At 41.7% G+C, this 21,307-nt stretch overlaps 1 protein-coding gene across 15 annotated transcripts in view; it reads right to left on the bottom strand.

Annotated features, from left to right (window-relative positions):
• The window catches only part of MACROD2 (mono-ADP ribosylhydrolase 2), a 1,307,214-nt gene that overhangs the window by 1,214,703 nt on the left and 71,204 nt on the right, over positions 1-21,307 (bottom strand). The gene's annotated exons all lie outside the window — the stretch shown is intronic.

A 21,307-nucleotide genomic window follows, 5' to 3' on the forward strand; every position in this document is an offset into this window, starting at 1 on the left:
TTCCAGGATATGCCAAATGCCTGAAAAATCCTTCGATGTGGGAAGGAAATGAGACATCAGTTCAATTAGGTGAATAGGCTTGATTAGGCTTGGCAAAATAATCAATTTTATGCAGGTTTTTTTTAATAATTTCAATTAATATAGATGTTTATTTTTAAACATTTTTTAAGATTATCAGTTTAAAGTTTTCAGTTGTACAAAATCATACATTTAAATTTCACATTTGTTGGAAATTATGGGGGACTTAGACAATTATTTGATGACAGTAGATGTTGAGATTCAAACTTTATAATTCAAACATGCCAACATCATATGTCAAAATATACAAAGTAAATATCCTTAAATCATCAAATCACGCCTGTTTTTACTATTCATTCGCTAGTCCTTTTGCAACAAGCCCAATTCCAAAGTTGAAATCACTGGATTTTGGTTCTAAAACGTTCTCAAGAAACATTCTTCTTTCTTTGCCTATCTATAAATTTTGATTATCGACATTTTTTCATTCATTAGTGTGTATACTGTGAAATTGATGTTTACCAATATTTACTAATAAAAATCTAATCCTCCTAAGCCTTTCTGTAATCACTTTTATGGCATATGAACCTGAAGATATATTTGTAAGTGACTAGCATTTGAGAAAACTTTGCAAAAATATTTACAAATTGGAGATTACTAGCAATGATAACAGAATAGGAACTGGGATTTTATAATCTTCTAGTTAATTGTCATTGTAATTTAACTAAAGCAACATCTTTTTTGGATGTTAGCTGAACCCCAGTGAAACATAACTTTAACCTTAACTCTATTACAATTTCTGTTTGCAAGACTCCCACTTTTCTGAATGAGCACCAAAAGTTTAAGTCAAGTTCCTCTGATCGGTAAGACAAAGAAGAGCTCACCATAAACAAGCTTTATCAAGTCTACTTTGAGGAGTGGGGGAGAAAAGAAAGGACCTCAGTGGGGTGGACCCAAGTCCATAAATGGTAATGGATGGAAGTCGAAGAGAATAAGGTTTTCAACCAAGTATTTTTTGAGCATTTAAGGTTTAACACAAGAAAGAATCTCTACCTTCCCCTGTTCCTCTAGTTCCCTGCCCACCCTCCACATCACCTTCACAGAGAGCCCATCTTTGCCTGCCCTGCTAGCAGGGCCGGCTCCAGGCACCAGCTTGTCAAGCAGGTGCTTGGGGCGGCCACTCCGGAGAGGGGCAGCAGGTCCAGCTATTCGGCGGCAATTTGGCGGACGGTCCCTCACTCCCACTCGGAGCGAAGGACCTTCCGCCGAATTGCCGCCGCAGATTGCAATCACGATCGCGGCTTTTTTTTGTTTTTTGCCTGCTTGGGGCGGCCAAAACCCTGGAGCCGGCCCTGCCTGCCAGTCTCCTGCTTCCTGTATTAGAAGGAAAGAGCCTGGAGCACTGGGCCTGGTGTAAGGCAAGATCTGAACCAGAGGCTGTGAACCAAAGTCAGGCCATGTATTAAAGCAGATGCTTACAAGTTCTGTCTCTGGTACATGAACTTGTCAAAGTTGCTACTAGCATTGCTAAAACATAGGTGCTCTTAAGAAGTACGGCATTATATATTCACAAATACATTCCAAGAGGCTAGCACAGGTACACCCCAACCTAGCACAAGATAAGATGATTGGACAAAATAATGAATAGGGATGTTTCATCTGAGACATCAGAAGCAAGGAACAAGGGGAGGTAACAAACAGGTATCATGAAACATGTAAGGTGATATGTAAGTTGTTTGCCTCAGTCTATAAATATTGGAGTACCTTGCCTTAACTCTTTGTGTGGCTGAGGGGATAGCAGACATTCCCGTTGCTGACCGAGACACTCCTTGCTACGGGGTACTCATGTGTTAGTGTACCCATAGCTCCTACGGGATGCTAGTACAGTACCTTGAGGGCAGTAAACCTAGCCAAGTGCCTTCCCACCAAACCACGCCTGTGGTCTTTCTTTCTGAGTAGCAGCGAGGTCTGCCGAATTAACAGGTTGCACTCTCTGCTCATGCTGATAATGCCAGAGCTCCAAGAACAGAAGCACCGAGCAGCTGTAACAGCTTAGCAGCCTGGACAGCAAGACACATCAACATTTTTAACAACACTTCCTTTCTATCCAGTTTCTCTTCCTGTATCCCCCTGAACCCCCAATTCCAAGATAAATTGTGAGACATACAGTTCTACTGCCAGTTTATACTCCTCCTAGCCCACTGCATCCCTTAGTATATTCCTGCCCTGCCACATTTCCCTTTCCCCAATCTCATGCAAGGATTCAGTACCCAGTCAATATATATTTATAAACTTTTTAAAGGTAATTTAATCCTTACCATGGTTCGTACAAATATAGTGCAAGTAGCAAGACGAGGAAAAAATAGAAACACACAAAATCATGTGTATCCTGTCAGCTTTGGGCCTACTTACCTCTGTGGAGAGTACGTTTTCAATCCCAGAATAATATGTTACTTTTTAATAAAAAGCAGATAGAAATGGAAAGAAAATCCAATGTGTATTATAGCATATAGGACAAATAATTAGACTGTCTTAGGTCTGCCAACTGCTCCGTTAAGTCCTGCAGCAGTGCCAAAAAACCACTGCTACTCTGATGCATCAGTAATCATTTTCAGGTCCAATCACTCACAAACCACCCAGGGATAAATTGACTGATGGATACCACTGGAAAGCTGGGAATCCCAAAGGCAAGTTGATGTGATGTGTCATCTCCTAGCCTGCCAGTGTTAAATACAAATGTGCTACATCACTAGAAACTTGTATTTCTAGTTAAGTCTGAGCAGCTGTTTGAGACCCATGCTCATGCTGCCATCCACAGTTCCTGTTTCCATGTTCAAACTGAGCTACAATCAGGGCTCAGTAAATCTAAAGGGAAAAAATACCAGGTTTTTTGTTGTTGTTGTTTTCTGTTTGTTGTTTCTTTTTTGTTTTTTTGTAATGGGAGATGGAGGAGGAGAGAACAAAAACAAAGGGCAGCAGCTTTCCTACACTATACTGCATTCACTTACAATCCTGGCAGGCCTCAAGATCTCACAACTTAAAAATCATTTCAGATATTGCCTTTTTTTTCAGCTCTCCTCTTTATTCCAATAGATGTTTTATCCAGTTACTCATTAACTACTAGCACTACTATAATTATTTTTATTACGGTAGCACCTAGGAGTCCTAGTCCTGGACCATGACCCCACTGTGCTAAGCCCTGTAAAAAAACAGAACAAAAAGACAGTCCCTGCCCTCAAAAGCATACTATCTAAGTAGAAGACAAGAAACGACAGATGAATACAGCGACAGGGGACTACAAGGAAACTGAGACAATACTGGTCAGCATGGTAAGCAATGTCTCAGTATGCCATTGTCAAAGTTCCAGTAGGCATTGCAGCAAAGGAGAGTTTTAAGAAGGGATTTGAAGGAAGATAATGAGGTAGCCTTGAGGATGATGTGCCAGGGGCAGCATGAAAGAAAGTGCAAAGGTGCTTGTTTGAAAACATAACAAATGGATGCTGGAGGCTGGCATCACAGGCCAAATTGGAGGCAGGAGTCAACATCTTGAAAGTAAAGACAAGTTGCTTATGTTTAATGTGATGGAGAAGAGGGAGCCAGTAATTCCATGGAGGAAGTTGACCACAACTCCTCCAGGAATTAAGAACAGTGGGAGGTGATTAGGCAAATTAACTCAGATTGTAACACCTCCAGAGCAGTACCACCACCTTGACAGGCTCACATATAACTACTTCAAACTGGATTCTTCAGAGACCAATAGACAAAGAAAAGACTTATGGATAAATAGCCTCAGATTAAACTGACTCAGGACCTTCTTTTTTCAGCAAATGGACAGGACCCTCTGCCCAAGAAGGGTCCCAATCCTTCTTGGCAAGGATTGGAAGGACTTTGGCCTACTGAGGCCCCCCAAAGACTGATGGGTGATCTCTGGTAATCTTTTCACATGCATTTATGAACCATTATTGTTTTTCATATGTTGTTTTCTTTAATGCTTTCATCTTAAGAATAAATGTACTTGCTTATCAAGGGCTAGGTGGTAACTTACAACTGCTGGCAATTACAGCTGTTCACAGCCTTCCAAGAGAAAAGCTACACTCAGATGCTGGCCTGTTTAAGCAGTCTGGCTTGCTGGGGAATATCACAAAGTAGGGCAGGGAACTGTGCAGCTTTTAAAAAGCCTGGTGAGGAGGGGAGAGAGATATGGGTCTCTGACCAAGAGAACCGGCAGCTAAGAAGCTGGGAGCCTAAAGTGAGTGTCCTTGGTGGACCACAAAGGGGGAACATAGGTGTAATTCCCCTGAACTGTGACAAACAGGTAGGTTGTGAAGGGCATTCCAAGTGAAAAGTCGCTTATGTTTAATGCAATAGAAAAGAGGGAGCCAGTGGAGAGATGCAAAATGGATGGACATGGTCAAAGCAATGGGGTCGGAGAAGGATTGCAAGATGGAAAATGACAGGTTTCAGAGTAGCAGCTGTGTTAGTCTGTATCCGCAGAAAGAACAGGAGTACTTGTGGCACCTTGGAGACTAACAAATTTATTTGAGCATAAGCTTTCGTGGGCTACAGCCCACTTCGTGGAAAATGAGTTTTCTTGCTTTTTAAATCCAAATTGATTTCTCAACTTTGAATGAACTAGTCACAATTTCACTTCTTTATGGACTATGTGTAAAAGGGAGCTCAACATTACATGCATGCTGTTGTCCAGGAGGAGAGTTTCACATATGTCAGCACAGATATCTGTATAATGTTGTTCTGCAATGACCAGATCAGTGAGACCAGACTCGACAGTGACCTCATAAAGTCTTACAGACTGCATAACTAATGTGGAATTCAGTGCCACAAGATATAGATACAAAAGTTTAGTAAGAAAACAAAGAGTAAAAAAGCTCTGATAAGAGTAATTAGGATGTCATGCTCAGTCACATTAGCTAGAATACAAACAGATGGAGATATTACTCACGATTCACAGCATAGACCAAAAGAAAGGAAGGAAAAGTTTGATCTGGAGTTATCAATCCAAACTGTTAAAAATCATTAGCATGTGGAACATTTCTTCATTTTACAATTTAAATCTCAATATACAGTCAATTTTATTGCCAAGTTAATGAACTTATTTTTAAGAGATTTCATGAGAAACCTATTGCAATATAAAGAGTAGTATTCTTTATTTGCTGTTTAAGCTAAATGCCTTCATTATACTGAAGTTGTGCTGTGGTCTCATACAAAAGGCAACAGTGGGGATTGGTAGAGAAGAGGCAGGATCCCACCTAGTGCTAATTTAGTCTCTCCCATTTAGAGTGCAATCCAGTTCTGCTTACCTCAGAATACTTCACAATGTTGTCACCAGCAAAAAAAATTGAGACTTTACTGATAACTGTTCAATCAATAAGCGGTCTTTATTTTTCTATGCAAAGTTCATTTCTCACGGACCGTAGTGTACATCTTTTTTCAAGGTGCTGTAAGCTTTGAGAATTAAACTTGTATCTCACCTTGTGTGTCTGTAGTTACACTAATCTTGCTGATCCTCTCCTCTGATTTCTTATTTCTAAATTACTTGCTACCAGTTATATTTTCAATATTATGAATTGTTGCAGTACATTCCTTGGTGACACTAATCTCCCACACTTTATCCCTTGTCACATTCTCAGAGCAATTACTTTCTGGCAAAGATACCAGCTAAGATGATGCTCTATCAAGTCTCTGTATGATGTTTTTTCCTGTTGCATGCTTCTGTTCTTGTCATTTTAAACTATTCATTCACTTTTCTTAAATTGACATGCAATTTAATCTCTCTTCACTATAGATCAGGTCAGACAAAACAAAACTTGCGTCTGTCCTCTGAATTGTTTTAAACCAGGTCCACCACCCATCAGCAATGTTTTTACTATTTTCTACAAAATACCTTAACTTATTCACACATACTATGATGATGGGGAACAGCAATATCTCAACTATTTACACTGAAATGGTCTTTTCAAATTGACTAATTTATTTGGGCTTGTATGGGTTTTCCTGCACACCAGTGCAGCTACACAAATTTCAAAATACAGTAAGCCCCACTGGTGTAAGTCACTTTTTACACCAGTGCAGCTCATTTACATTAGGAGTGAAATCCCAGCCCTACTTAAATTCATGATAATTCTGTCACTGACTTCAGTAGCATCAGCATTTTACCGAGAATTTTACAAACCCCTGTAAGCTACACCACTACAAGACATGCAATGTAAGGAAAGCCTCAGTTAAGTAACTGCCTGCAATCCATCTAAATATATGAAAGTACTCTAGAGGGGAAAACCCTACAAGCAATTTAGTATTATTTCTTATGTTCTGTTGTTTCCACTTCTGATACTAAAAAGGTGTTTACATTACTTTTTTGTATCAATATCAAGTTAGTTGTTAGTTTGTAGCTTAAGAAATCTTATCCAAGATGCTAAATTAAATCCATTGCTCGTCAGCTATTCTATATGGCTTGTGTTGTTAGAATACAGAAACTGTCTGTTTTAATATTTATCCTATTGATACTTTTACCATCTAAATGCAAATTCAGCAAAATATTTATAGAGAAAGTGGTATGTGCATAAATGTCACCTTATTTTAGAAGATCACATTTTGCAGATTCAAAATCACTCACTCTTAAATACTCTAAGAATAGTCAGGCGGGCCGGCTCAGCTCACTGTTATAGGGCATGCTTCTGAATTAATTTCCTCCTCAAACGCTACAAGATGAAAGTGCTATGTGATAAATTAAAACACCAAATGAAATGGATTAGCAATCAGTGAAATTGCCTGATAGGCTGTCAGATCCATTCTGGATTAGAATTCAGCCTCTCCCCCACCTGTTCATTAAGCATCAAGTTCAAGGAAACTTCAATGACTGATTGCACGTTAACAAGCTGTTTATATGGGGAGGTGTAGTTCAGCCAGTCAACATTTCTATACTTACACATTCGCTTGAGCATCATTCAGAGATAATATATGCAGTTCACACTTTTTTTTTTTTTTTTTTTTTACACAGATTAAAACACCTCTACCTTGAAGTTTAATTTTGGGCACGGCAAAGGGATGCAATGCTTCATAAAATTAAAATTTAACAAAGCAAATCAGATTATACCTCAAGGTAAACAGAAGCAGCAGAGGAAAAAAAAAATCAAGCAGTAGATCTGCCGTTGCATACAATTATGAAACATGAGAACAACAGTAAGGAAGGCACTAGTAGGGTACTTAAAATCAGTTCTGAAGTAACAGTCATGAAGTGAAAAACTGAGGGGGAAAAAAAGTTATTTTCCATTTTTAAAAGTGTATGTGCTTTTAAAATAAACGTACGGTCTTTTAATGTGAAATTCTGATTTTACTTCATAAATGCAATCTAATTAACTCCCTCAAAAAGCAGGATCAATTTGTGCAATAAGCAAGTATAAATGTGTTAGACTCCAGAAAATGCTGGCTATCCTTTGCTTCAGACAATGGGAATAGGGACTTAGCCAGGAAAGTGATTAAAATCATGGCACTTTTTTAGTTGTCTGAAAACTATCTACAGTGCAGGTCTTGAAGACATACATACAGCATGCTGACCCAGTCAGGATCATCCTCTTCCTTGTACCAGTACACTGACAGTAAGCATTGTAAAACCCAACAGGGAAGTAGTACCCCCATGTCAGAGCTCCCCCTCATTTTACCAATACTACTGACCAAGCACTAGACAGATTCCTGAATCCCTGTTGAGCTCCCAAGGAGCATCAACGTCACAATACAGTGAAGAGGAAATCCTTTGCGTGGACAGTAAGAGTGCTGTGAAGTGGTAGTGAACCTAAACTCAAGTACCATGTGAGCATTAAAGGAAACTAGACAAAATATGAAGGGAGATGAGTATTATTTTAGCCACTAAAGTTTTTTATTACTGATTCTTTAGTATGTTATTAACTTCTCAGTGAAATAAATACATCTGATTTGCTTAAATGGAGAAAATCTCTTTCTTAATATTCTGACCTTTTCCCAAGTTTGGGACAATTAGGGTATGCAGTGTAAGCCCAGGATTTAAACTCAAGCTCAAGCCTAACACCCTCTTCCGTCAACACACAAATCACACTAACCCAGGGCTTAGACCTAGGGTTCCAGGACCCCAAGGTGGTAGAGGGTCACAGCAGGACCCAGGCTTCAAGCTCTAGGGCTCTGCAATGTAGACAGGTCCATTGGACTCATGCTCTGTGAGTCTGCCAAAAGTATCCCACAATTCCATGGGCCAATTTTTTTTTCTTCTGGACAAGTCAAGTTTGGTGGACAGTCCAGTTTTCCCACAGTGCACCACGAACAAAGGGCTAGAGCAACCACATTTTGGGAAGGTGCTAGGAAGCCTGGAATATGGGTGACTGGACTCCGCAGGTCTGCATAATTGAGGGCAGACACTGGAGTTCTAGGTTGGGATCCATGGTTCAACTATTCCTAACCCAAGGTTTCAAATGAGTGTAGATGCTCAAAGCCTAGACTAACAAACCTAGGGTCCTACTAGGCTTACATTGCAGTATAGACACACACTTAGAAATAACCCCAGTTTATACTAATATGGGTAGCCAATTAACTGTATGTGAAATGAGATGAGTATCTCAAGCCAGTTATTAACAGGCAAGTAACACCGTTGGCATTATTATCAGGACATCCAGATGCTTATAGTGTCATACTAATGAACATGCACTCTGTTCTGTAGATAGAGGGTTTCAGGCTTCAGTGTTTTCAAGAAGCTATACAAGAACTTAACTTTTTGTAAACTTAACAAGTGTACTCTGCAGATCTTCCCAACATCAAAGAAAAATATAGAATAGTAATTCCTTGTTTTTCCATTCTGCTTCCCTCCCACAATCTGAGACCCTAAATGAGGGCAATGTTTAAATCCTCTCGATACATGCTCTCTGATCACCCAAGATGGCACAGAGATGGCTTGCCATTCATTAACCTGGGGCCAGTGAATATGAACTGCTGCTTAAAGAGTGAAGTACCTCCAATACTGAAAGCCTAGGAATTCAACACCCACATCTCCTTAAGTAATCTCAAGTTATACTGACCATGCCAGTACATCAAGATTCTACATACATTTGTTGTGAGAGCGCAGAAGACTTCAGTACAGTATAACCAAATGGCTGTTAGTCCCGAGTAAATCATCTTTTGCAACTGAGCTTTGAAGAAAATTATATCAATCCTATCTTCCTGTCAATTTATCCAGGGCTGATAGGGGAACAAAAAAAACCCAGCTGCCTGTCATCTTTGACCATCCAGCTATAAATACAAAACATGGATGTTTGTGAGAAGAAACTATGTTTAACTTAAAGTCAAGAGGCATAAAAATTAGGGCTAAGCAATCCAAAATAACTATTTCTCCAGGTTGTTGAGTTATTCCTATATTCCAAGCAAAAGGTACCTGCAGAAGCTGCTTATATCTATGGGGGAAACTGGAGTAGACTACAAATAATGAACCCAGGTTGAAGACAAAATTCACTTCAAATTTTAACACACTAATCTTATAGAAAGCTCCATAAGATCTTTAATGACCTCAAATGATCAATATCTTGGTTTCACATCTCAACCAAAAACACATAGTACCTTCAACAGTGGCTTTTAACAGTCTGAGTCGCAACTAATTTAAGAGAGTGGATTATTACTATTGAATCACCATTATCATTCATTCAAATACTCCGAGTGTTCCTTGGGTCTTCCATTTAAGTACCGGCCTAGGGTGCAGCGCTTCCTGGAGCAGCGCGGGGCGGGGCAGGCATGCAGGGAGCCTACCCTGGCCCCAGGGTGTGCCGCTGCCACCCCGGAGCCCGAACCCCTCCTGCACCCTGCCCCCCAGCTCCCTGCCCTAAGCCCCATGCCTGCAATATGCATCCCTCCTGCACCCCAACTCCCTGCTGAGCCCTCTCATACACCCCACAGCCCTCCTGCACCCCAACCCCCTGCCAAGCTCCCTGCTGCACCCATGCACCCCTCCTGCACCCCAACCCCTGCCCTCAGCCCCCTCATACACCCAGCACCCCTTCTCTGCCCCAATCCCTTGTCCTGAGCCCCTTCTTGCATACTGTACCCCCTCCCAAACCCCGCACTCCCTCCCGCACCCCAACCCCCTGCCTCGGCCCTGCATACAATTTCCCCACCTAGATGTGGCCCTTGGTCCAAAAAGTTTGCCCACCCCTGATTTAGACTGAGATCTGACAAGATTAAAATATCACAGTAAGCTTCAACACTATTTGCATTTTTTCGGAGGCATTCCAGTATACTGGAGATCTTAATATTTATTAACAGAAGTGTCAAATAGGAACATACAACCAGATCTACAAATACTATTAGAGGACAGGTCCAGGTAGCAGCAGGAAGAGCAGGAGGCCATTCCAATGCCAGATTTGCAGAAGGCAAAAGGGGAAGACAAGGCTGATCCATCACCTGTCCCACCCCAGGGGCTCATTGGCAAATGACCATACTGACCCCCCAGCAGTGTTCAGGGAGATAGTTGTCATTTGATGCTGCAGTAGCCATAGTTAGGAAATGAGTCCATGGGGCACTGTTGGCAAAATGTGACATGAAGTCTGCATTCCGGTTGCTTCCAGTGCATCACAGGGACTTAAAGTGAAATCAAAGCAGGTTAGAGGGCCATTACTATTTTGATAGCCATGTGCAAGGCTATCATGTGCATGTGCAGTGTCATGTGCTGCTTTTGAATGATTCAGCTCCATGCTGAAGTGGGCAATGGTGCGTGAGTCTGGTCTGCCTCATGCAGTCTCAATGACTTCTTATTTGCAGGAAGGTTAGAAACAGACAGAGTTCATGCTACAGGCATTTCAGAACTTAACTGAGCACCTCAGGATCCCCGTTCCCCTGGAAAAAACAGAAGGCCCTATCCAAAGTTTAGTGTATCTGGGCATCAAACTGGCCACAATTCAGGGTGTTTCTAGGTTTTATTCATAGATTCTAGGACTGGAAGGGACCTCGAGAGATCATCAAGTCCAGTCCCCTGCCCTCATGGCAGGACCAAATACTGTCTAAACCAGCCCGGATAGACATTTATCTAACCTACTCTTAAATATCTCCAGAGATGGAGATTCCACAACCTTGCTAAGCAGTTTATTCCAGTGCTTAACCACCCTAACAGTTAGGAACTTTTTCCTAATGTCCAACCTAAACCTCCCTTGGTGCAGTTTAAGCCCATTGCTTCTTGTTCTATCCTTAGAGGCTAAGGTGAACAAGTTCTCTCCCTCCTCCTTATGACACCCTTTTAGATACCTGAAAACTGCTATCATGTCCCCTCTCAATCTTCTCTTTTCCAAACTAAACAAACCCAGTTCTTTCAGCCTTCCTTCATAGGTCATGTTCACAAGACCTTTAATCATTCTTGTTGCTCTTCTCTGGACCCTCTCCAATTTCTCCACATCTTTCTTGAAATGCGGTGCCCAGAACTGGACACAATATTCCAGTTGAGGCCTAACCAGCGCAGAAGAACGACTTTGCATGTCTTGCTCACAACACACCTGTTAATACATCCCAGAATCATGTTTGCTTTTTTTGCAACAGCATCACACTGTTGACTCATATTTAGCTTGTGGTCCACTATAACTCCTCGATCCCTTTCTGCCATATTCCTTCCTAGACAGTCTCTTCCCATTCTGTATGTGTGAAACGGATTGTTCCTTCCTAAGTGGAGCACTTTGCATTTGTTTTTGTTAAACTTCATCCTGTTTACCTCAGACCATTTCTCCAATTTGTCCAGATAATTTTGAATTATGATCCTATCCTCCAAAGCAGTTGCAATCCCTCCCAGTTTGATATCATCTGCAAACTTAACAAGCGTACTTTCTATGTTACCACCAAGAAGTCGGAATCGGTCAGGGAACTGCTACAGGCTCTCAAAGGGGCAAAGAAAGTTACTCTAAGGGAACTATAGTTGGGCATGGGAAACCTAAACTTTGCATGCCAGATATTGGCTCTTGGTTCAGCATTTTGTTTCCATCTGGCGTCTGCCTCCTCTGGAGTGCAAGAATCCCACCACTTCATTAGAATGACATGGGGAATGACAGAAGACAGAAGTGTGGAAAAGATTCCTGGAAGTGTTAAATGGAGTTTCAATACAGCATTTGGACTAGTGGCTCAAAACTGAGCTGCAGGAACAGTTTGACACCTAAGGAGGCACAGATTTGGGGGTTTACTTTCAAGGAGAGTGCTGTGCACAGAGGGGGCCAGAAAGCTGGGGGCTCAGGGCATTGCCGGGTATCACCTTCCTTGAATTTTTTTCCTACATGGATGGCACTCGTTATTTGGGACGAAAACTTTCAGAAAAGTCCATTTGTAACAAGACAAACTCTGGTCACTATTGTAAGTAAACAGTTAGCTAAGACTGCTCAGGAAACAAGGCTGGGGAGGGTTTTGTTTATTTTTTGGGGTTTTTTTTTTTTTTCCTTCCCCACACACACACACACACACACACACACACACACCCCGCTTGTGTTTTAACATCCTTTTTTGTGCAGTATATGTCCCGGAAGTGGCTATGGGCGTTACCGATGCTCTCTCTCAATTTCAGGCTGACAAATTCTGGAAATTCACCCCATTCTCCAGCAAGGATCCACAGGTGATGCCTCAACAACTCTGGAACCTTGGCCCAAGACATCTGTAGGACTAGTAGAGGACTATGCTGCCCCCATGGACTATGAGGGCCTATAAGGCCAGTCTTTCAGAATTCAGGTAATTTAGGGCATAGGAAGGGCTTCACCATGGGTGGTCCATACCTACACACTGGGTGGTGCGATATGTGGCGGCTTTGACCCACCACGATTTGGCTCCCTTCCTTGTCTCTGGTCAGTTAGCAGGCCTGTCCTACTGGAGTAGGCTGGTAGGTTTTCCAGACCAATGTGGGCATTTCAGAGTGCAGAAACTCTTAGAAGGGTGGGGTAGGAGGAGCGAGCGCCAGAGGGATGATCAATTACCTGTAGCACTGGAAACCATGACAGGGTTAGTACAGGCTGTGCAGCTGTGGGAGGCAGGCCATTTTAATTAGGTGAACATTTGTTGTTGCTTTCCTTGGTGCTTTTAGAATGAATGAGCTGGTGGTTATGGCAGCGGCAGCTAGGTGCGTGTCTGTTAAATGTAACAGATGCGATGACCTATCTGCAGGAGCAGAGTCCCTGCCCTTAAGGTACTCGAAAACAGACCAGAAGGAAAAGGGGGGTTATGTGGTGCTGAAGGAATATGCAAATGGGAGCTTGCACCCTGTAAAGGCAATAAAAGCCTTTCTAAAAATACAGGGCTCGCACCCGGCACTATTGTTCATACACCACGATGGCAGCTGCCTGATGAGATACCAATTCGGCACAGCATGAGGAAAAACCTTGCGCTATTTCACACACACACACGTACTAATTCTTTCAGGATTGGGGCATGTATGTCAGAGGCTGCAGGGGGGTTTGGCCCATGGTAGGTGCAGACAACAGGGTACTGGAAATCAATGCATTACGGAACTTACTTCCACACTAAGGAAAAGACAAAACAAATTAACCCCTGTGCTTTTTTGTTTCAGAAGCTACTGAAAGTATATGCAACATCTGAATTTGCAGGCACTACATACTGCATTGTGCCCACAAGAGGGCAGGTAGGACTGCAACTGTAGCTCAGTGGGGTGTCAGGGGCAAAGCAGTTTGCCTCCAATTGAAAGGCCACCAAGATATTCTTGGACACTGGAAGTTCACTAATGGGGCAGGTTTCAGAGTAGCAGCCCTGTTAGTCTGTATCCGCAAAAAGAACAGGAGTACTTATGGCACCTCAGAGACTAACTAATTTATTTGAGCATAAGCTTTCATAGGCTACAGCCCACTTCACCGGATGCATAGAATGGAACAGAGTAAGGACACACACACACACACACACACCCATGAAAAGGGGGGAGGTGCCCTACCAACTCTAAGGGGCTAATTAATTACAATGAGCAATTATCAACAGGAGGAAAAAAGAAACTTTTGTAGTGATAATCAAGATGGTCCATTTCAGACAGTTTGACAACAAGGTGTGAGGATACTTAACATTGGGAAATAGATTCAATGTGTGTAATGAGCCATCTTGATTATCACTACAAAAGTTTTTTTCCTCCTGTTGATAATTGCTCATCTTAACTAATTAGCCCCTTAGAGTTGGTAGGGCAACTCCCACCTTTTCATGTTCTCTGTATGTGTGTATATATATATCTCCTTACTATATGTTCCAGTCTATGCATCTGATGAAGTGGGCTGTAGCCAACAAAAGCTTATGCTCAAATAAACTGGTTAGTCTCTAAGGTGCCACAAGTACTCCTGTTCTTTTTACTGATGGGGCACAGGACCATCGGTTATCATCAGTTGGAAGTTTTCAGAGATGATGGGTACATTTGGCAGGTGGCGGTGCTGAGATTGCTACAGGATGTGATGGAAATGGACTGGACAGGAATTGTGGTACCAGGCCATGTAGTCGGGTGGGGGCAGTGATCAAGCTAGTTGCTGCACCCTCAGTGGCCAATTTCCAGTACAGTTAAGAGATTAAAATGAACGGTTTCCAGCAGTAAAAGCCCTGGGATTTGGGGCCTTGGGCCTCATAGGCTGAGGTCAGAAATTGTGGCCTTCACGGCCCAAGGACTGCATCCTGCTTCACCACTCATGTTGGCGGAGAGGAGAGTGCATGGACTCAGAACTGAACCCTGTGGTATAGGTTATATGGCAAGGAGCCCTGTAATCCTGGTGCCAGTTATGGGTTATATCAAGGGTGGGCAAACTACGACCCGTCAGGGCTTTGGATCCAGCCCACGGAAGCAGCCAGCACCATGTCCTTGTGGCCCCTGGGGGGCAGGGGGAGCAGAAGGCTCAGCGCACTGCCCTTGCCTGCAGGAACCGCCCCCCGCAGCTCCCATTGGCCGGGAACAAGGAACCGCAGCCAATAGGAGCTTCGGGGGAGGTAGCCACAGGTGAGAGCAGTGCACGGAGCCCTCTGCCGTCACCCTCCCTCTCGGGTCACAGGGATGTGGTGCTGGATGCTGCCAGGAGAAGAGTGGCATGACATGGCACAGGGCCAGGGCAGGCAGGCAGGGAGCCTGCCTTAGCCCCGCTGTGCACCGTTGCCACCCAGAACCACTCAAGGTAAGCGGCGCTGTGCTGGAGCCTGCACCCCAAGTCCCTCCTGCACCCCAAGCCCCTGCCTTGAGCCCCCTTGTACGCCCCACATTCCTCCTGCCCCACAGCCCCTTGCCCTGAGCCCCTTCCTGCACACTGCACCCCCTCCCATACCCCACACTCCCTCCTGTACCCCAACCCCCTGCCCCAGCCCTACATTCATGGCCCTGCATGCAATTTCCCCACCCAGATGTGGCCCTTGGGCCAAAAGGTTTGCCCATCCCTGGGTTGGCAACACTGTAACCAATTAAATGCCTGGTATAGCAGAGTATGGAGATAGGGAACAGTGACTCTCCCTTGTGTTACAGTTTAATAAAAGTTGGGGCCTGCCGCTTAATTCCAGGCATGTGTCTGTCCTCATTTTGCCGCTGTGTCCACAAAGGGAAGCCTCTGCTCAATCGCCAGTGTTGACTAAAATTCCTACCTGGCTCTTTTGATTGCACAAAAGCACATGAAACAATTCTACACCACAATGTAAAGAAACATTAATTTAACGTTAAGCAATGAAAGTTATTTTCACTGAATAACTTCAACTTTGAAGTGATCTAATTTATTTGCCAGAAATTCAAGAAGGAAACATGACTGCAAAATGCTATTCTTGGGTTTGGTAGTTCACTGTGCAAGATTTACTGCCATTTACATTAGTTTAAGAATAAACTAGCCTAGATGTTCTACTCATCACTCTGCTCTCTGAACACGTAACGAAAATACAATATGGAAACTCAACAGTACAGGTAAATAACAGCACAACATTCTCATTCCTGTTTTCAGTAGTGTTTTTTAAGGCTGGCACTTCATGAACATCAGTACAACTTGTTGTTGAGTTTTGCCTTGAGTAACTCATATGTTGGACAGTATTCAAATGGTTAATTTGATTTTGTAACCTCATCAACTTTTGTAAATCCTTTAATGAACAATGGAACATATAAAAGTAGATATACACAAGAGAACTCAAATAGAGATACTGAGAGTGAGAACAGATTTCCTTGTTTAGTAAGGTTAAACTGAGTATCTGTTTATATTTAAGTTTTTTGCAGCCAAAAGCATGTTAGAACACTTTTGAACACTCGTAACATCTTTTGTGATTACGTTTACATTAAAAAACAAAAGTCCATGTACAGTAGAACCTCGGAGTTATAAACACTTCGGGAATGGAGGTTATTCATAACTCTGAACAAAATGTTATGGTTATTCTTTCAAAAGTTTGCAGCAAACATTGATTTACCACAGGTTTGAAACTTTACTATGCAGAAGAAAAATGCTGCTTTTAACCATCTTCATTTAAATGAAACAAGCATAGAAATAGTTTCCTTACCTTGTCAAATCTTTTTTTTTTCCCCTTAGTAGTTCACACTTAACACCCATACTGTACTATATTTGCCTTTTTTTCTTTTTGGTCTCTGCTGATGCCTGATTGCATACTTCTGGTTCCAAATGAGGTGTGTGGTTTACCTGTCAGTTCATAACTCTGGTGTTCATAACTCTGAGGTTCTACTATATGTGATTAAAAACCTTTAATCTGTAAACTAGAAAAAGTGATAAAACCTACAGTTCCCCCATGTCCATGCACAAAGAAATTTTGACTTAATCACTTAAAACTTAGAACTTTTGTGTAAATGAATATAAAAAACATTTTTTTCCCTGAACTTCATTGGGAAAGTGATCTGGGGAAAAAAAACTCAGATTTTTCTGAACACATTCTTAAAAGCACATGCTGTGATTGGATGCTAAATCACTACCCTTTGAATACAGTCACTTTGCCACTGCTTGTAATTCCACCAATGGATCAGAAAGGGCTGCACTGAGTTCACAGAGGAAATGGCTGGAAATGCTTCTCTGTGTTGTGGCTCTATTTTAAAACGCTCCTATTTTCAGATGAGGGGGCAGAAAGGAAGGAGACGCAGGCAGGGACTCTTACATACATGGAGTGAGGAAGGGATCAAGTTTACATTCTGCTCACAGAGATAAAAGGCTTGATCTTGAAAGATGCTGAGCATTTTGCCCCCAATCCAGCAAACAGCACATGCTTCACTTCACAGGGACTACTGGTGCTTAAAGTAAAACATGTGCTTAATGCTTTGAAGGATCAAGGGTCAAGGTGCTCAGCCCACTGCAAAACTGGAGGCCACATAGACTAGATGGTGGGGTGAGACAAGCTGACAGCCCTTACTGGCAGCATACATTCTCCAGCAACTCTACAAAGCTACAGGCAATTGGCCACATGGCCAGTATCTGTCAGAGCTACTTCAACAATTGAGTGATATTTAAAAATTTTCTCCAATTAGTCTTAAGGAGAGTTCTCAACAAAAAGCAAGCGAGTGACACTACTAAAGGGGTTCCTATTGCTTCACCAGGCTGTTTCCACATTCCCTGTCACCAAATATATTAGGTTTTATTTCCAAACAGTGGCAGCAGAGTGAAAACTCTGTGGCAGCTTAATTCAAATAAAAAAAATTAAGGTTTTCAATAAAATAAATGTGGAAAAAAACCAAATAAATTGTATTAATTCAGTTTATTTTATGCTCTCCTTTCAGTTCCAGTTTTGAATTTGCAAAATATTTTGCAAAAAAAATTTGCTATTGAGAAATGTGTAAAGAAGACTTGATACGTGGGGAGAAGAGGAAGAAAATTTGGAACTGTGGGACATCACCTGGATATCGTTGCTTGTTATCATCAGCAGTGAAGTTTTAAAACTTATTAGGTTTCAGAGCTAAAACCATTAAGATTAAACAGAACAGTATACAGCTTCCAAACATTTTCAGACTGCCTACAGTCTCAGGACAGCAAAGCTGCACCTTCTTATAGATTCATAGTATCTATGGCCAGAAGGGACAGTTAGATCATTTACTCTGACCTCCTCTATATCATAGACCATTAAATTTCATCCATCCAGTTATTCTGAACCCTATAACCCTAAAGTACAGCTTGTGTTTGGATAACACATAGCTTCCAGAAAGGCATCAGTCTTCATCTGAAGGCATCAAGAAAGACAATCCTTGGTAGTTTGTTCCAATGGTTAATTACCCCACTGTTAAAAATCTGTGCCTTATTTTTAATTTGTATTGGTCTGGCTTCAGCTTCCAGCAATAGCTTCTTGTTATGCTTTTCTCCACTAGATTAAAGAGCCCTTCAGAGGTGGTCTTACCTCTCCATGATCATGAAGGAACTTATATACTAATTAAGTCACCTCAATCTTCTTTTTGATAAACTCAGATAGAGTGAGAGACAAAGAGCTCTCTAAGGCATTTTCTCCAGGCCTCAAATTATTTAAATGTGAATAAGTAGAAAAGAGAAGCTTTTTACTGCAATCATAAGGGTTAGAAACTTTTTTTTTTTAAACTGACAAAGTTTAGAATTTACTGCAAAATCACTTTCGAAAAAATCTATGGCCAGAGAATATACAAAGCCCTGGTAATTGCTAGTGAAGTATTATCCAGGGAGAAAGATTTTCACATCTCCTTTTCATTACTATGACAGTTTTCTTATATTTTTATTGGCAATGGTTGAGTGTAATACTTTATCTTTCAGATTGTAATCATGTTGCAGTTTCTCAGATTGGAAATAATCATTATAAGTTTTGGGAAGGAAAATGATAGGAGTAGACTGGGTCTTTAGAAGACCTGGCTGGAAAAAACAAACAAACAAACAAAAAAAAAGATTCACAAAAAAAATCAAAATTGCAAATTCATTTTCATTCTGCAGGTTTCAAAAGGAAGTCATTTTTCTTTTATTCAAAACAATTTTGGTTTAAAGTTTCTCTCATTTCTTCTGTTCCCCCTCCTGTTTCTTTCAGGAGAAGTCAACCAGTCTCATTTCCCCTCTCCTCTATAACAAAAAGGGGGCATGGAAGGCAAGGAAGAGGGGGAAAGGTGTGGGAGGAGGAAAACCGATCAGCCAAAAAATAAAGACAAACCTAAATACTTATTCAATTTAACTGAAAAACAGAAAATTTAAAAGTTGCAAAAAAAAAAAAAAATTTCCCAAAAATAAAGGCCTTTATGAAAAACAGTCAAAATTTCAGCCAGCTGCAGTCTTGTCTCCAAGCAAGAGAGATACAAATTTATAAGAACAAAAAACACCATATATGGCAGCTTCCTTTTCAAGCACTACTCAGTTGTTCTGAGTGTTTCAGTAAAGACCAAGTAAGATACAAACAGAAAGCCATAGTATATCATCTTGTGCCTGTGTGAAGGAAGTAGGTTAATACTTGGAAAACAGCTTCCCTCCAGGTTACCTACTTCTAAATATAACAGAGACAGAGCAAGATAATGAACAGAAGGTTTTGTTGCATTAAGATAAACTTACAGGTCCTAAATAACAAGGGGCCATTAATGTTGCTTTAACCACGGGCAGTGAGTAATGGAGGCTTGGGGAGCCTACGCCTCTGCCAGCCTCATGCTGCTGGGGGAGGAACGGGGCAGTGACACAGGCCCATGGGGCCTGTGTCCAAGGGCATTGGCCAATTTGGGACCCCTGGAAACATCTCCCCCTGCCATGGCCCTGTGGCTGGAGGAGCTTCCTGCTGCGGCCCTGGCAGGGGCACAGAGCTTTTCCCATCTCGGGGCCGTGGGGGTGGAAAGAAGCGAGTGGGGGCGGAATGGGGCAGAGGAGGGGCTCTGCTGCAGTCCTGAGCTCTCAGTCCTGTCCCCTTACTGCGTTCCCCCCCCCCCCCCCCCAACCCTGACTGAGCTCTCAGCACCTACTCCTGTCCACCCTGGCTGGGGCCATGCGGGGGGGCTGAGAGCAGCGGGCTAGCCTCCCCAAGGGGAAGCTTCACCCGCCACCCATGGCTTCAATAGTAAAATACAAGATTAAAAAAAAAAAATTGTGTATTTACAGCTCAACTAACAATTGCAAAGTTTAGTGCAACATGGTTTCAAGGATTTTTTTTCCCCATAGAGTCAAATTCTAATGAAATTCTGCTAGTTTAGGAATGAACCTAACAATTAAACAGATTGTTTAGCAATTGTTCCACCTTGCATTTAGCTGCGATACTTGAAGTAACACTACAGATTGGGATCTGGAAAGAAATAAACCAGAAATGATTCTTCCCCTCCCCTCATGATTTTATAAACTCTATGTAAGCAACAGCATTGAGAAACAGCAGCATGTTTTCCACAGACACTATCTATTTAAAATAGTCTAAATAAAATTTAACACTTTGCCATTCAGTATAATTCACACTTTGTCATAACTATTTGCCTAAGTATTTTATAGTTATTCAGTACCTTGAATACATACATTCTTCTTCTTTCATTTAGCTCCTTCCATATCAGTGGTTTCAAATTTTTATGATACTCCAACCAGCTCCCACAAAAATTTTTGTGAGGTTAAATTTAAAAAAAAACTTAATGCTAACAAACAAAACAAACCCCTAATTTTATTTCTTTATACAATACGAAAACTTTTGTTGGGCTCTGTGTATCCTTGCAATATTTAAATAGACAATACCACAAGAACAACTTCCAAGTAACTCAGCACTCTTAAATTACATCTGTTACACCCAATAACAAAGATACTCCTCTGTGAAAAATAGTTCCACAACTCTCTCCAAATGCCTAAACAAATTGTTGGCACAGTACAAAGGCCACCAAAGGTCAAGACATTCTGGCTATTTCCTACCATGGAGGGGAATGAATGCCTAAATAATGGGGCTTTCTTTCATGGAGAATGTGTTGCCAGCAGCTCCCTCTCTCAAAACAGCTCCAGAGTCTCTGTTGAATGCAACCTGGCAGTACAGTATAGGGAGATAGACGGTCTCTCAAGCAAGCCATTCAGGACTTTACATGTTAACACCAAAACTTTAAGATATACATAAAAACCAGTAAGAAATTAATGAAGTTCCCAAAATTCTCATCTCTCAGTGAAATACTTTTAAAATAAATCACCTGCTGCATTCTTCAGCCTCAGGTACATCATATTACAGTAGTCTAATCTCGAACATCTAATTTTAGTGTTTTGCCACAAAGTGCAAATTCTCCAAATTAAGAAAAAAATAGAGATGAGTGATCTTATATCGTACACCCAATATACAGTTTGTGCTTTTACAAAAGTCTTAACAATAATGGCACAGAATGAAATTATCTGCTGTACACAGCTTGCAAACTTTACGAGCAGCAGTTTCT

Source organism: Chrysemys picta, chromosome 3, assembly GCF_011386835.1.
Source record: "Chrysemys picta bellii isolate R12L10 chromosome 3, ASM1138683v2, whole genome shotgun sequence".
Lineage (NCBI taxonomy): Eukaryota > Metazoa > Chordata > Testudines > Emydidae > Chrysemys > Chrysemys picta.